Source organism: Peromyscus californicus, unplaced genomic scaffold (genome assembly GCF_007827085.1).
Source record: "Peromyscus californicus insignis strain IS unplaced genomic scaffold, ASM782708v3 Scaffold_6__1_contigs__length_162567912, whole genome shotgun sequence".
In the NCBI taxonomy this organism is placed as follows: domain Eukaryota; kingdom Metazoa; phylum Chordata; class Mammalia; order Rodentia; family Cricetidae; genus Peromyscus; species Peromyscus californicus.
In genome coordinates, this window is record NW_026294584.1 from 100572191 (window position 1) to 100578190 (window position 6000).

Below are 6000 nucleotides of genomic sequence, written 5' to 3' on the forward strand. Positions count from 1 at the left end.
GAGGTGGGCCTTCTAGATGATTTAAAATCCAGATAAGCTGACAATGAAGACATGTTCTCACAGCTCAACAGAGAACCTGCTCTCTACTTGGTAAGGGGTCATGAGGCCTTTCAGGAAATTTCAGAACAGAGAGGATCTTGCCACACTCAATTCTGAACACATTCATTTTCACTCCTATGAATTCAAGTCTTCAAGGCCCATGCTCTGGTCTGGAATAAGAATCTTGTAGTCCAGACATACTGGGGGAAGAGAGGAGGATATTCATTGTCATCACACCAGACCTGTCAACAAGGGATCACTGCTAAGATCTTGTTTCTCGGAGTTTTAATGTAGCCATCGGTAAGGTAACTGCAGCTGTGTGACGTTAGTGAGAACAGGTTGTAAAGCACTGCTCTAGGCTCATCCGAAAGGAGTGATAGTTCGCTTCTCCCGCCTAGATGAGCTTTTTATTTGTTTCCTTCCAGCTTTGCTTTTGTTTTTGGTTTGTTTTTATTTGTCTTGTTTACTGACCACAGCAGGTACAGTGGAAATGAATGCGTTCAGAATTGAGTGTGGCAAGAGCCTCTCTGTTCTGAAATTTCCTGAAAGGCCTCATGACCCCTTACCAAGTAGAGAGCAGGTTCTCTGTTGAGCTGTGAGAGCATGTGTTAATATTCTGACCGGCCCCTTGAAATCCCACCTCCTTGGTGCTGCCCTGCGACCTGATGTAAAAGCCTCATTCTAAGGAAGAACTCCTCCCTTCCTCTTTCTCCTTCTCTTCTGCTTTTTCTCCCACTAGGTGCGCACCCTTGACCTCTCTCCTTCTCCTTCTCCTCTTTCTGTCTCTCTCTTTCCTGTATTTCTCTATTATAATAAACTCTCCACGGGTTTATTCTAATAAATAAATAGTAATCCACTGGGTTGTGGATTACTGGCCTCACTGCCTCCGCCGCCATGCTTGCATGGCGTGCACCTGCCCAGCCCACGGCCGCATCTGCCCAGCATGTTTCCCTTCATGTGTGGGATACCATCAGGAGTTCCCCCCTCCCCACACAATAATTCATAATATTAGTGCCCAACGTCAATCCCACTGCTTTCTCTTGCCCACCAGCAGTCTGAGGAGCTCTGGGATCCTGTACTACCTGCCATTTGTCAGGCTGGAGCACCGCCAGGGACTCTTCATCCTACCAGATTGGTAAGATTCTTCCCTTCCCATTTTCCCACAAGTGAGAATTCATCTTGATTCACTGGCTAGTACCACATGTCTTTCGGGCTCTAAGCTCCTCAGCCCCCATCCCTATGCAACAGCATATGGAGACGGCTTGTGCCCGCTCAAGTCCACAACCCATAGCCTTTGTTACGATGGTCCATTGGCTATCTTGTGCCATTCATTAGTCCTTGCTGACTCTCTGGGACGCTGGAGGTCAGATTCGTCTCATTTTGTTCACTGGTACCACATGTCTTTTAGGCTCATAGCCCCTCAGCCCCCCCCCCCCCCCCCGTCCCTATGTGATAGCCAGTGCCCTCTCAATTCCATGGCCCACAGCCTTTGTGATGATGATCCATTGACTATCTTGCACCGTTATCGTTGGCCCTCACTGACCCTCTAGGACACCGAAGGCCAGTCCGCTGGACCTTATACCTCATTGTGGAAAAAATGCACCTATGGTCCCCTACCCCCACCACTGCAACCAACCCATGGCTTGGGTTCATTCCTCTGCGGTTGCTGACACCATGCTGCCGCCCGAGGGGTCCCTCTCTCCTGCCCAGCTGTACTGCTACTCCATTTCTCCGAGCTCCAATTCATTAACCATAAAAGCTTTCCAGAAAAACTTTTCTCCATCTTTTTTCCACAAAGTCTATTTCCTATGTGCAAATGGAAATGTGTGATTGATATGGCTGTCTATATTTCTTTCGGACTGACTTTTAAATGCTTCAATTTATCTGTTTCCAAAATTTATTTTGGAAAAAAAACCACATGAACATATGGTCAGGTGCCATATTTAATAGGGACAATCATGTGGTCAGGCAGTGCCATCTTAAACAAGAGCAATCACATGATCAAGGTGCCATCTTAAATAAGGTCAAAACAGGCAGGTCAGGTGACCTTACCACCATCTTTACTCAGGGCAGCATGCTCCTATGCTGGGATAATGTGGCAACAGTAATGCTTAAGAGACTTTAAATCTTTTTAAAATGCCATGTACTAGGTCTCTTGATAAATGATTCAGGATATAAATACCAGTTATACATACTTTTTAACACAAATTTGTAATTCTGCTAGAACTCAAGGGTATGAGTCTATTTCTGCTGTTTGCAGATACCCATTGTCTTCTCTTCTATGATATGGATTGCAGAACTGATTGATGATACTAATTTATCCAAAACTTTTATTTTTCCTCACCTGCCTACTCCTGAGGATGGTATTTCTCTCCCTCCTGGTCTTTCTTTCCCAATCACTAAGACCAAGGGCCAAAAGGTTCCAAATAAATTCATAAATTTTAACTCTCATCTCTAGTCTATATTTCATCAGGCTGGCAGAAACATTGAAGCAACAGTTGTGGACCACAACCTGAAATGCTTTCCCTGCTATGGATGTCAGCAGAGATTCTTGTCCGTGTGATGTGGACTAGCCCAGCCAAACATAATTGTTCCCTGCCTCTACAGCCAGGTCAGATGACCACATGCCTGGGTTCCCTCCTCACTTTTGACTAGCAGAGTTCTGACCACCTGTTGCTTGTTTCAGCTTGAAGCAGCTCTGGAGAACATGTCATCCTGTGCTCCCTGTTCCCAGGACAGGCTAGAGGGCTAGGTTAAGGATGGAAACCCTGACATAGGGGACAAATAGGCTATCTAATGCCCACTGACATACCAGGAAACTAGACTCAATATTGTCAATTGATATTTTTGAATTAAAATAGTTCTGCAATAAGACAAGACACTTGACCTTCTTTATGCAGAACAGAAGAGGTATTATATAACCTTAAGAAATTATTATTTCTATATAAATCATTCAGGATAGAGTTTCTGGTCTACTAAGAGGGTCCTTTCCTTTTCTCAGAGGGTCCTTTTCTCAGAGTTGGGCCATACATACCCTGACTCATAAGCCCCTTTTCTCCTGTTCCCATTCGGCCCTGGGATCTTTCCCCTGTCACTCTTCTTTGCCTCCTCAGGAGACAGCTTAAGAAATAATTATTTCTATATAAGTCATTCAGGATTATAATCTGTCTGTATTCAAAGATCAGCCCCCTGTCCTTGCTAACTTCAATAAGCTGTAACTAACTGGGAAACCTGTATATTCAGATTTAAGTCATATATATGCCCTCAAAGTTATAAACACATCTAACAGATTTTGTTCCCCTAGTCCTCAAACACCTGTAGAGATCTGAGAATATGGCATTTAACACAAAAGTTTTTTATGATAAAGAGACATGTCAGCTCCTGGCAGCATCCTGTATCTCCTCCAAGAAGATGGATGGCCACAGAAGAACTTCCACCCAGAAGCTCATGGCAAGGCTGGCCATGAGCGAAAAGCTGAGATCCTGTCTAGACTGTAAATAAATGGAACAACAGAGGACTGGTTGCCCCATATTGCAAAGTCAAGGTGGGTCAGTCTCCCCATATTTCTACTCCACAGAAAAAAATCTGTCAGAACTTCTGGACCTATCAGCTGAACAAGTGCTGCCTTTGGGGCTTCTGCACACATACCCCCAATGGCCATAGAGAGACTTGGGATTGCCACCTGGGTAGCTGGAAAGCTTTCTCACTTCTTAAATTTATCCTTCTCAGTTCTGATGATGTTTGATAACTAGGGTATCAGTTTAACAGCCCCAGACTTCATGGTATAGGGTAAATTTGTTTCAGATATAACTCCAGAGGTTCAAAGTTTTAACAAACAGTTCTTAAGTTTTTTTTTTAAAGATTTATTTATTTATTATGTATACAGTGTTCTGTCTACATGTATGCCTGCAGGCCAGAAGAGGGAGCCAGATCTCATTACAGATGGTTGTGAACCACCATGTGGGTGCTGGGAATTGAACTGGGGACCTCTGGAAGAACAGCCAGTGTTCTTAACCTCTGAGCCATCTCTCCAGCCCCAGTTCTTAAGATTTTTTTTTTTTTTTTTTTTTTTTTTTGGTTTTTCGAGACAGGGTTTCTCTGTGTAGCTTTGCGCCTCTCCTGGAACTCACTTGGTAGCCCAGGCTGGCCTCGAACTCACAGAGATCCGCCTGGCTCTGCCTCCCAAGTGCTGGGATTAAAGGCGTGCGCCACCACCACCTGGCAGTTCTTAAGATTTTTAACCTTTTGTCATGATGTAAATCCATTCCAGTTGTCTTACAGATACCTACAGGCTCCTGGGAACAGTTCTGCTACTGTATCAAGAAATCTGGTCTGATGAAAACTAACAATTTCCAAAGCCCATTTCTGACCCCACCTATTTTTCAAGCATATTTTGCAGGTTCACTCTTCCCACCTGACCTCCAGAGAGACAGCAGATGCCATGGCTTCTATACTCCTGATTTGGCATCCCATTTCCCACCAAGCTCCTGGAACACCACTGCTGCAACCTACCTCCTCAGCTCCCTCAAGGAACGTTCCTGAGATCTTCTGCCATGCATGACTCCTGGTTCCCCTCTCCTCACTTCACCCCTTGTCAGCTTGAAGCAGTTTCAGGAATTCAGTGCCCTTGTTCCCCCACTTGCTTCCATAACTCACCTCTTTTTATAGTAATCAAAATGGAGGAATGTTAATATTCTGATCTTGAAATCCTGCCCCTTGGGGCCCGCCCTGTATCCTGACATAAAGGAAAAACCCCTCCCCTTCCTCTCTCTCTCTTTTGCTCTCTTCCTTCCTGCCATGAGCATGAGGTGCACACACCTCTCTTTCTTTCTCTCCTTTCTGTCTCTTTATCTTTTATTATAATAAACCATTTCCACACGGATGCAGGGTCTGAGTTGTGAATATCCACCCGTGCCCAGCCGCCATGCCCACATGGCATGGGTCATCTACCAGCACACACTGCATCTACTGAACATGCCAGCATGTTTCCCTGCACATGTGGGATACCCTCAGGGTCCCCCATACATAATTAATAACAGCATGGCTCTGGGACTAAGGCACTAAGTGGGTCAGTATGCATGTACCGATCTCCTTTTGAACTGATTCCAGAGGATATGTCTCTAGATAGGATGAAGGACCTACACACACACACACACACACACACACACACACACACACACACACACACATACACAATCACCTACATTCATACATACACTGTAATGGTTATATGTATCAATTACACAGACACATGCACACAAATGGTTACGTGTGTGAGATTAGGCTAAAGGATGCTTAGCTAGCTTGTAAGCATTATTTAGTGTCTATGAGGTTAGTTCTAGGAAAGGTAAGTACTTGGATAAGTAGACAAAGATCTACCTTTTTCAGGGTGGGCAGGCCTCATCCTGTTAAGGGCCTACATAGAACAAAAAGGGGAAAGTCCAATGTACTCTCTTCAGGAGCTTACATACCCACCCTCTCCTTCAGCCTTCAACAGCCTTTTCTCCAGGCATTTTGATGTTAGCTTTCTTGCTTCTCCAGTTTGGAGGCAGCATATTGTAGGACATCTTGGCTCCATAATAGTGCAAACCAACTTCTATAATAACTCTTCAGTATCTTAGTCTCTCTTCCCTTATCCTGTTAGTTCTTTTTTTCCTCGGGAATCCCAAGTATTATACAGGGAAGGCTTCTAAGGAAGAGAGGGAGAGCCAAAGTTGACAATGAAGGTATAAACATAAACTTTTCCTCCAGGGTGGTATTATCCCACCGGATGGAAGATGGTACAACATCCCCATATATACCAATCATAGAAAATATACAGCAATCTGTTTCAGATCCCAGTCGTAAACAGTCAGGTGCTGACTAGTCCCCTGCTAAGATGCAGAATAAGGGCACAGAAAGAAGTGATATAGTTGAAGGGAGAAGGTTGAGTGTCATGCTGTTCCTCTGGGCACAGAGGGA